Raw genomic sequence first — 12201 nt, forward strand, 5'->3', positions numbered from 1 at the left:
TATCAGATACATGATTTGCAGGAATTTTCCCCCATTTCTACAGGGTTTTTTCACATGTCCTTTGAAGCACAGAGGTTTCTGTTTTGTTCTGTTTTGTTTTAAAGATTTTATTTATTTATTTGAGAGAGAGCGTGCGCAAGCAGGGCAGAGGGATAGGAACAAGCAGACTCTCCGCTGAGCAGGGAGCCCGATGTGGGACTCGATTCCAGGACCCTGGGATCATGACCTGGGCCAAAGGCAGACACTTATCCAACTGAGCCACCCAGGCGCCCCAGTGTTTTGTTTTGTTTTTAAAGATTTTATTTATTTATTTGAGAGAGCACAGATGGAGGGGAGGGACAGAGAAAGGGAAAAGAAGAAGCAGACTCCATGCTGAGCAGGGAACCTGATGCAGGGCCAATCCCAGGAACCCAAGATCATGATCAGAGCCAAAGGCAGATGCCCAACTGACTGAGCCACCCAGGTACCCCAGCACAGAGGTTTTTAATTTTGGTGAATTATCATTTGTCTATTTTTTCTTTGGTCATTTCTTTTGGTGTTACATCTAAAGAACCATAGTGTATCCAAAGCATCAATCGACACCTAAGTATTGATTTCCTAAGTGTTTTCTACTTTTAGCTCTTACATTTGGGTTTTTGATCCATTTTTAGTTCCTTTTTATATATGATGTGAGGTAGAGGTCCAGCTTTATTCTTTTGGACACAGCTATCCATCTTTTGCAGTACCATTTGTTGAAAAGACTATCCTTTCTCTTTTGAATTGGCTCCCTTGTCAAAAATCAGGTGACTGGAAATGTATGGGTTTCTTTCTAGACTCTATTGTCTGTCCTTATGTGACATTCACTTTTATGTTTGGCCAGTTTTTAGCATTTAAGAGGTCTTCACAGCTATTATGTGAGTTGTTCCAATACTTACGGGACCATATATTTCCTGGTATGTTAAAGTTATAAGTTAGGTAATTCAGAAAGTGCCTTGAGTCCTTTAGATACAAAGTTACTGCACTCCCATCTCTATTAAACCTATATATGTTTGGCTTTTATTTTAAGAGGCAGTTGTTTTTGTATCTACTTTGGGATTATATTTTGCCCCAAGCACAGAAAACCCAATTTGCAGTGCATTGGGGTCTTATTTTTCTTTTGTTTCTGGAAGTAGTCCCTGAATGGGGCAGCCATTTAAAGATGTCATTGGAGACGCAGGCTCCTCCAATTTCCTTGCTCTACCCTTCGTTACATGCCACATGTCTAGGATCTCTAGATGCTCCTGCACCTCTGGGCTGGGCAGGAAGAAGTGGGGAGAGCATGAGGACCGAAGGGCATACCAGCTGAGCGCCACCTTAAATATCCTTCCCAGAAATCCTGTCCAGCAACTTGCGCTATGTCTCCTTTGCGTTTAGCTACAAGGAGTCTGGAAAGAAGAAAAATTTTATTTATTTTTTTAAAGATTTTATTTATTTGACAGAGAGAGACACAGCGAGAGAGGGAACACAAGCAGGGGGAGTGGGAGAGGGAGAAGCAGGCTTCCCGTGGAGCAGGGAGCCTGACACGGGGCTCGATCCCAGGACCCTGGGATCATGACCTGAGCCGAAGGCAGACGCTTAACGACTGAGCCACCCAGGCGCCCCAAGAAGAAAAATTTTAAAGCATGTTGCTACCCTGATTATTTGTGTTGTGCTAAGGACAAAGGGAAGGATATATAGATGTAGAACTAAGTTTCAGATTTTATTAAAACTGGAGCTTGATGGTGTTACTTGATGGACTAGAGTTGACCCTTAAACAACATGGGTTTGAACTGCTTGGGTCCATTTACATGCAGATTTTTTACAAGTACAATATGGTAAATGTTATTTTCCCTTCCTTATGATTTTCTTTAAAACATTTTCTTTTCTCTAGCTTACTTTATTATAAGAATATAGTATAAAATACATACACAAAATACATCTTAATTGATGGTATCGGTAAGGCTTCCAGTCCACAGTAGGCTATTAGTAGTTAAGTTTTCTGGGAGTCAAAAGTCATACACAGATTTTTGACTGGGGTGGGGGAGGTCAGTGTCCCTAACCCCCATGTTGTTCAAGGATCAACTGTATTTCCATTTTGGTTTTATGGGTTATTATATAATTGTAATGTATGAGTTAAATGTACTTGAGCCATCTTGTTCACTGAAGATCTGAGTTATGGACTAAGTACCAATTTCACATACCCAGGAGTGTGGGTATATAAAAACATACTCCACAGATGCATGAAAGCACAGTCTTAAAGCCAAAAGAGTGTTTTTACTGGTTTGTATTTTTGTTTTATAATTAAAATTGTTATCTAAAATTAGATTCCAGGGGCACCTGCATGGCTCAGTGGTTAAGCATCTGCCTTCAGGAATCAGGTCATGATTCCAAGGTCCTGGGATTGAGCACCGTGTTGGGCTCTCCTGCTCAGCAGGGGAGTCTACTTCTCCCTCTCCCTCTGTCCCTGCGCATGTTCTCTCTTGCTCACTCTCTCTCTCTCAAATAAATAAATAAAATATTAAATAAATAAAATCAATCAGATTCTGGGCATTAGGGTTTGAACTTCTGTTACAAACTCAGACACATGTCAGAAAGAAAGAAAGAAAACCACAGTGATTCATATCAAGATTATAACAGATGAGTTTTTGTTTGTTTTGGGTTTTTTTTTTAATTGTGGAACCTTTCTGATAGCAACCACTCACTATGGTGCCTGTTCCATTAGTGTCGGCAGGGGAATCGCAGACAATTAGAGCTAAAACCTGGCTTCTAAAAACTTTCCGTTGGTACAATATTATAGTAGGAGGTTGTTTTTTTTTTTTAAATGCACCTGAGAGAACAGTCTCCAAAGAATCCAGAATAAATTATACATGAAGGGTAGCATAGTGAGTTTTAAAATACAGCTTTGATCAAAAGGTAATGCCATCATTAAAAGATTGTTACAAGGTATGCATGGCTCTTTAGGGAAGGCAATTTTGTAATAATTATATTTTTTTCTTTTTAAAATTGTATCAGAGTTTTAAATGTTCATTCTTTGTGATCCAGCAACTCAACTTCAAGCATTGTTGAATGCTGAAACATACACACACACACGCGCGCGCACACACACACACACACACACACACACGGAGTCATCTTTTCATAGAGAATTGGATAAATTGTGGTACCTCCATAAAATGAAATATGCAGCCATTAAAAATGATAAAAGATTCTATCTTCTGTCATGGGAAGATATCTTAGTATACTTCACTGAGTCAAAAAAAAAGGACAGTATTATAGTGTGATTCCATCTTTATTGATTTAATTGTATGTACTCCAGGAAAAACTATGGGAGCACATGCACCAAACTGTTAACAGTGATTATCTTGGGGAAGAAGCAAAAAGGCTTGTCCCTTCCAAGTCATACATACTATAATTCAGTCACATGTGCGTTACCTTAAATGACTACTTTAAAAAAATTGATAAAAAATGAAATATTAGAAAAAATTAATAGCCAAAAACAGGCTAAGGACGACAGTCACTTTGTTTTTTCTTAAGCATCCTGTTTACATTTATCATTTTAATATGCCACTAATTATTATCAGATCTGTAGAAAGATTACATGAAAATACTTGAACAAGATTTATGAAAATTATTTTATTTTGCATTTTTCTTTTCTCCAAAATTATCAGTCCTGAAGACCTTAATGAGTTCAGAGCTATGTCCAGAAAGGGATGTGATACCATTATACCAAAAGCCATTTGGTTTGTTTCTCCCTTCATTTTGTTTATAGAAATTTGGAATAGCATTCCATTAAGAGAGTATAATTTTAGGGCTACATCTGTTCTGTGTTGATTTTGAGATAAATCATCAGTCATGATTTTCCTCTTTGCTTTTTACACTGCTGCTCCAACTTACAGGTAATCTGGCAGTGTGCTAAACACTTTACATTTTAAAATCCTGTTTAACCCTTGCAAGAACTATTGTGGCAGATACAAGTACTCTCCCCTCTTCCAGGAGAAGAAGCTGAAGTGTACAGAAATTAAATGACTTGACCAAACACACACCTGGAAGTTGGCAAAATCAGCAATTAAACCTGAGTCTTTTTGAACCCAGGGCTGTCCCTCTTGGCCATTACAAGGTGGTTGTTCTGCTACTCTGCAACTTTTAAGTAATGCATTCTGGCAACAAGACTGGGGAATCGCTGTATTCTTCTGTGCCAGCTACTGGAAGTACATATGAGAAATGTAAATATGAACTCTGCTCTCCAAGACCTTAACCATCTGATGAGAAATGTGTATAACAAGATAGAACCAAGAAACACAGAGACTGGCGTGACTGCTTAGGGTTACAGAAGCTCAGAGAAAGGACAGGTTGTTATTGCTAAGGTCAGTTGGAGATTTCATGTAGATGGCATTTAACTGACCTCAGAACAAGGGAGCCAAATTGGGCAGGCTTGATGAGAAAAGGGTATCCCGAGCTACATGGCACGACCGAGCCTGCCATGAAGGAAACCTTAGGGCGAAGAATACAGTAGAGAAGCAGCTGTCTTAGCAGGAGGTATGTTTCACTTTTTGAGAGCCAAAGTCGAGCTTAGACCTTTAAACTTTATTCTATTAGCAAGACAACAGGACAGATTCTCCATGCCAGGGCACCATTTTGCTTTTATCTACCACCATGAGAAACATTTGCCTGAGCAACCATCACTTTTCCTGCACTTGTTTCTTTTCCAAACCATTCCACAGTTTCTGCACTTGCCTCTCAGGTGCATTTATTTATTTATTTATTTATTTTTGAGGGAGAAGTTTGATTTATTTTTCAACTCTCAGCCCCTCTCAAGTGCTTTTTTTAAAAAAGATTTATTTATTTGTTTGTTTAATTTGAGAGAGAGAGCACGCGTGCAGGGGGTGGGGGGAGGACAAAGGGAGAAGGAGAGAGGGTCCCCAGCCGATGCTGCAATGAGTGCAGAGCCCCAAGCCCAGAGTAGGGCTCAGTCTCACAACCCCAAGATCACAACCAGAGCGGAAAGCCAGAGAGTTGGACGCTTAACTGACTGCACCACCCAGGTGCTCCTCAGTGCTTTTTTAAAAATAGTTTTATTGACATATAATTTAAATTTTATATAATTCACCCACGTGAAACATACAATTCAATGGTTTTTAGCATATTACATTAATTTTTTTTAAGATTTTATGTATTTATTTGACAGAGAGAGACACAGCGAGAGAGGGAACACAAGCAGGGGGAGTGGGAGAGGGAGAAGCAGGCTTCCCGCGGAGCAGGGAGCCCGACATGGGGCTCGATCCCAGGACCCTGGGATCACGACCTGAGCCGAAGGCAGATGCTTAACGACTGAGCCACCCAGGCACCCCATATTACATTAATTTATATATATATATAACATAAAATCTTCCATTTTAGCCATTTTAAGAGTAATTTGGTGGCATTAATTACACTAATAATGTGCATCCATCGTGGCTATTTCCAAAACTCTGTACCCGTTAAACACTAACTCCCCGTTCCCCTTCCTCTCAACCCCTGGTAACCTCTTACCTACTTTCTGTCTCTGAATTTGCTTATTCTAGATATTTCATATAAGGGGAATCATACAATTTTTGTCCTTTTGTGATTGGGTTCTTTTACTTAGTGTGATGATTCAGAGGTTCATCTATATTGTAACATGTATCAGAACTCAATTTCTTTTTATGGCTTTTTATGTATCCAATCCACTGTGTGGATGGACCACATTTTGTTTATCCACTCATCTGTTAGTGGGTTGTCTCTACCTTTTCGCCATTTTTTTTAAAGATTGTATTTATTTATTTGACACAGAAAGAGAGAGAGAGAGGGAACACAAGCAGGGGGAGTGGGAGAGGGAGAAGCAGGCTTCCTGCCGAGCAGGGAGCCTGATGCAGGGCTTGATCCCAGGACCCTGGGATCATGACCTGAGCCGAAGGCAGACGCTTAACGACTGAGCCACCCAGGCGCCCCTTTTCGTCATTTTGAATAATGCTGTAATGAACAGTGTGTAGGTATCTGTTCAAGTTCCTGTTTCTTAGGGTGCTTTTAAAAAAATCACTCATTTGCTGCCATTTCATCACATGTCCCCTTAAGACCTCTCTAAGCCATTAACTGGCTGTCTTATATTGCTATTGAAGCTTTTTTACATGGTCATGGGCCATGCCTATCATCACTGTGCTTCCATGCCTACAGAGGTGAGGTGCATACAGTAGGCACTCAAATATGTATTGAAAGAATGAAGCTTTCTGAGGGCCAAGACTGACTGCTTCTCACATAATAAATACCATATATATTCACTGAATTATTACATTTAAATTTTTAAGCAGAGAGGTGAGAAGATAAAATCAGGATTTTTATAAGATTGAGTTAATTACATTATACTAGATGGATTGGAGGGTAGGAAGATGGGAGAGAGAGATGCCAGGGAATAAGAAGCCTTATTAATGGTCCTGATGTAAGGTTTTAGTTGGTGTTACTGGGAATGCAAGAATAAGGGGAGATTTGAAGGACATTATTTTTATTTTTTTAGATTTTATTTATTTATTTGAGAGAGAGAATGAGAGAGAGCACATGAGAGAGGGGAGGGTCAGAGGGAGAAGCGGACTCCCTGCCAAGCAGGGAACCTGATGCGGGACTCGATCCCGGGACTCCAGGATCATGACCTGAGCCGAAGGCAGTCGCTTAACCAACTGAGCCACCCAGGCGCCCTTGAAGGACATTCTAAAAGAGGATTCTACTACATTGGATTTAGCAGCTAAAGGTTAGGTTGAGGTTTTGAATCTAGTTGACTTGAAAAATAGCAGTGCCTTTCATGAAAATAGGTTGAGTGACAATATAATGTGTCATCCAAACTCTTGTGTGTAAAAGAGCCTGCTAGGGTTAATTCTTTTGGGACAGGGGACATAAACTGGGATTGTCCTGAGGATTTGGGCTTGAAGTCCTTTGGAAGGGAAGTGGGAGATGAGTTTAATTCCAAGCACACTGAGTTTGAGAGGGCAGCTGATGGCTTGGGTGAAATCCAAGTTTCAAGCAAGTACAAATATATGTGAAAGATCAGGAATAGAAATAAAGACTTCTAGTGGAATTGGGAAATTCCAGAATCTGATCTCTGAGGCAAATCAGCAGTTATGAATCAGGAAGATGGAAGGAATCAGCAGAGAATCAGTCTAAGGTTAGTCAGAATGAAAGGTTGATCAATAAAGCATGGGAGTCAGAGAGAGGAATTTCTTGGAGGAGGTTGTTACTAGTATTAAAATTGACAGAAAATTTATTTTATGGCAGTTGAACACGACTAGGGCAAGCTGTCTTGATTTTGCATTTGTGTTTGAATGAGTTAGTTGTTCTAGCCTTACTTATCTGACCATTTCATAAATAAAATGGACACCTTAGAACCCCAGAATATTCCCTTGCTAGCCACTTTTACTGAAAAGGGGGAAAATCATTTGAAAGATGGCCCTATGTATTCCCTCCAAATTCTTTGACCTGAAGTTACTTTTCCACTTGAAAGGAAGGCTGTCACTGCCAGGAGACACTTAAGGGATGTTAAGTAATGTTTCCCTCAGAGCAATTTGCAAGTGTTGTGTTTTTCCCCTTGTACAAAGGACAGATCTAAGAAAAATGTGTAATGCAGCTGGGAAAGATTTTCATTCTTAGGAGGCTGCTGAACATTTTAGAAATGAACTTAAGTGAAGCAGAACATTTACATTTATAAATTGTCCCTCTAATGTATCTGTTTCAACACTCCACAGTATCTATGGTATCCACATCATTCAGCATCTAAACGGCTTACCTAAAAGTTCAGGGCCAGCTGTGTAACTGTTCACATCAACTAGCATCCCAGAGCCTCAGTTTCCTCACCAATAAAATGGAGATTAAAAGTGGGATGACTTCTAAAGTCCCCTTCAGTTCCAAAATTATCATTTTAGAAGATGATTCCAAAAGAAGGAGGGGGCCTGGTCCCCTTGGGTATATCTCTTGAGTGTCCTAAGTGAGTTTAACATTATACACGTTCTTTAAATAATATTAAAATCAGTATGATCTAACTCTTTTAAAAAAAGATTTATTTAGGGGCACCTGGGTGGCTCAGTTGGTTAAGCGACTGCCTTCAGCTCAGGTCAGGATCTCGGGGTCCTGGGATTGAGCCCTGCATGGGGTCCCTGCTCGGTGGGAGGCCTGCTTCTCCCTCTCCCGCTCCCCCTGCTTGTGTTCCCTCTCTCGCTGTCTCTCTCTCTGTCAAATAAATAAATAAAATCTTTAAAAAAAATAAATAAAAAGATTTATTTAGTTAGTTGAGAGAGAGAGCATGCACATAAGTGGGGGGGAGCAAAGAGGGAGAGGGAGAGAGGATCCCAAGCAGACTCCTCACTGAGGGTGGAGCTTGATGTGGGCCGATCCCACAACCCCAAGATCATCAAGCTGAAGCCAAGAGTTGGACGCTCAATCAACTGCACCACCCAGGTGCCCCAGTATGATCTGACTTTTATTAGGTTAATGGAACTTGACCATGAATCTATCTTACTTTGGGTTGATTTTTATTTTTTTTTAAAGATTTTATGTATTTATTTGAGAGAGAGAGAGAATGAGAGACAGAAAGCACGAGAGGGAAGAGGGTCAGAGGGAGAAGCAGACTCCCCGCTGAGCAGGAAGCCCGATGTGGGACTCGATCCCGGGACTCCGGGATCATGACCTGAGCCGAAGGCAGTCGCTTAACCAACTGAGCCACCCAGGCGCCCACTTTGGGTTGATTTTTAAAAGGATTGTAGAGGGCGCCTGGGTGGCTCAGTTGGTTAAGCGACTGCCTTCGGCTCAGGTCATGATCCCGGAGTCCCGGGATCGAGTCCCACATCGGGCTTCCTGCTCAGCGGGGAGTCTGCTTCTCCCTCTGACCCTCTTCCCTCTCGTGCTTTCTGTCTCTCATTCTCTCTCTCTCTCAAATAAATACATAAAATCTTTAAAAAAAATAAATAAAAATAAAAGGATTGTAGATGCGCCTGGGTGGCTCAGTCGTTAAGCGTCTGCCTTCTGATCGGGTCGTGATCCCAGGGGTCCTGGGATTGAGCCCAGCATCTGGCTTGCCACTTCGGCGAGGAGCCTGCTTCTCCCTCTCCCTCTGCTGCTCCCCCTGCTTGTGCTCGCTGGTTCTCTGTCAAATAAATAAACTTAAAAAAAAAAAAAAGGATTGTAAAAAAATTTCCAAAGAAGATTCTTTTTTACCTCTTTCTTTTTCTCTATAAATATTTTGCTTTGTTCACTCTTTCTATGAGTTTGTCAACTGCACAGGTGTGTTTTAGCACTCTTTACAGAAATTATCAACTTTTCTCCTGCTGTTTAGCCAGTGATACGTTCTGCTTCATTCCTATCAATATATTAACAAGTTAGTTCTCCTTTCTTAAAATCCTCTCTTTATTCTACTTTTCGCATCCGCTACCACGTATTTGCTCCTTCCCTTTACAACAACGGTTTCCTCAACCTCGACTTTGACATTTTGGACTTGATACTTAAATTTCTGCTCCACTTTATTGTGGGGGTCTGTCCTGTGCATTTCAGGATGTTTAGCAACATTCCTGGTTTCTACCCCCAGATGCCAGTTGCACCCCCCCAAAAAAGGTCTGCAGACATTACCAAATTGTACCCTAGAGGCAAAATCCTCCCCACTTGAGAACCATTGCTCTGCAGCAAAGGAAAGCTCTATCTGTACTCTCACCTTTTTCTCCTCCCATCCCTTCTTGACCACTCCCCTACTGAAAATGCTCTCAAGGACGTGTGACCTCCATGCTGTTAACCCGATGGCCATTTCTCAACATCTTACTTAACCTCTCACTAGCCCTTGATGTATACACACAACTGATTATTCCCACCTTCTTGGAACCATATTCTTTGTTTGGATTCCAGAACACCACTGTCTTACTTTCTTTTCCACCTCATCGGCTGTTCTTTCTCAGTCTCTTTTGCTGGTTTTTCCTCTTCTCTCTCACCACTTAATGGCAGGATGCCCCAGGGTTAACCGTGTGCTGAAGCAAGTTATGTTTGGTTTTGTTTTTAAAGATTTTATTTATTTGACAGAGTGAGAGCACAAGCAGGGGGAGTGGCAGGCAGATGGAGAAGCAGGCTTCCTGCGGAGCAGGGAGCCTGATGTGGTACTTGATCAAAGGACCCTAGTATCATGACTGAGCCGAAGGCAGACGCTTAATCGACTGAGCCACCCAGGCGCCCCTAGATGTGCTTTTAATTACGAAATATATCAAAGGTAGAAAACAGTATAACAGCAACTGTGTGCTAGCCATTATTCTAAGTGTGTTAGGTACAGTGGTGTATCTAGCATGTCTGACACCCACAACAAGTCAATTTTTACATCCTCTCCACTTCTTTCTTCTTTTTTGGGTAAACTTTATTTTTTAGAGCAGTTTTAGTTTCAGAGCAAAATTGAGTGTGATATACAGAGAGTTCTCATATACCTTCTATCCTCCACATGCACAGCCTCCCACACTATCAACATCCCACACCAGCATGGGACGTTGTTACAACTGATGTACCTACACTGACACATCACTATCACCCAAAGTCCATAGCATACTGTTAGATTTCTCTGACTGTTGTACATTCTGAGTTTTGACAAATGTTTAATGACATATCTGCCATTACAGTATCATATAGAAGTTTCACCGCCTTAAAAAATCCCCTGTGCTCCACCTATTCCTCCCAACCTCCCAAACCCTGGCAACCAATGATCTTTTCCCCAGTCTCATCTTTTCCAGAATGTCATGTAGTTGGAATCATAGTATGTAGTCTTTTCAGATTGGCTTCTTCCACTTAATAGTATGAACTTATATTTCCTCCATGTCTTTTCATGGTTGTGCTCCAGCAATTGACAAATCTGATTATATGCTTATGGAACACAAATATGCAAAGATGATCAGTTTTGACAGCCATTGACAAATTTGCAGAAACTGTATCATTCATTCCTTTACCAATCCAATATGTAGGATAAAAGTTCTTAAGATACATTTTTGTAATTTAAAAAGTATTAATCTCTTACCCTTTGTACTGTAATACTGGTTTTATTTTTAATTAAAAAATTTACTGGCATCTTTATTGTTTTTTTCAATGGACCACAACCTAGCATCATATTTAGATGAAGTTTAAAGTTTAATAAGATAATATTTTCACAGTTTATTTTCTGGCCATTACTAGTCAGTTCATTTCAGGATTATTACTGAAAGTATTTTTTTCCGAATGGAGATGGGGTGGTCAAGAGAATGAGAAGACAAATCACAGACTGGGAGAAAATATTTATAAAACATGTATCTGATAAAGGACTGTTATCCAAGATATACAAAGAACCCTTAAAACTCAAAGATAAGAAAACGAACAACCCAGGGGCGCCTGGCTGACTTAGAAGACCATGCGACTGGATCTCGGGGTTGTGAGTTTGAGCCCCACGTAAGGTGTAAAGATTACTTAAATAAAACTTTTTTAAAATAGAAAAAAAAAGAACAGCCCAAATTAAAATATTGGCTAAAGATTTGAATAGATATCTCACCAAAGAAGATCTACAGATAGCAAATACGATGCTCAACATCATATGTCATTAGGGAATTGCAAATTAAAATAAGTTGCCACTACACAGATATTAGGATGGCTAAAACTCAACCCAGCCTTTATTCACTCTGAGCTGGTGAGTCATTTTAAAGGGTAAAAATACGCCCTTTTGCCCTCAAGGATGCTATCCAAAGGGTGAAGCTTGATTTCTGCAGGAACACACAATACCTGAGAGAAGGGGGCGTGGTGCCTTCAGCCTAGTGCGCAAGCCCGACTGTAAAAGCAGTTAGGACTGCCCCTAGCGCCTGATTAAAATATTTAACCCCAGCTGTTGGAGATTCCCCCAACTCTACTATATTAACTTATTTATGGTAAGTGACCATACGTTTTTATTAATTTTTGAGATAGAAATTTCTCTCCGAGTCATCTTATTTCAATTGAGCATGTATTCATACTGAAGTGCCTTTTGTCCCCAGCCCCATTGTAAGCCCTCAATAAAGTTTGCAGCATAGAGTGACATAACTTTTGCTAAAACAAAACAAAAGAAAACAAAACCAAATCATCCCACTTCATAGAGTGCCTGGGGGAAAGAACGGAGTTTTTTTTTTTTTCCCTCAGGCACTTCAGTAGTTGCCTATCTTCCCGGGGGCGGAGCCGCTTGTGGACCTC

This window comes from Eumetopias jubatus, unplaced genomic scaffold (assembly GCF_037043125.1).
Source record: "Eumetopias jubatus isolate StellerSeaLion01/CBP00866 unplaced genomic scaffold, mEumJub1_p1.0 scaffold_16, whole genome shotgun sequence".
Classification (NCBI taxonomy): domain Eukaryota; kingdom Metazoa; phylum Chordata; class Mammalia; order Carnivora; family Otariidae; genus Eumetopias; species Eumetopias jubatus.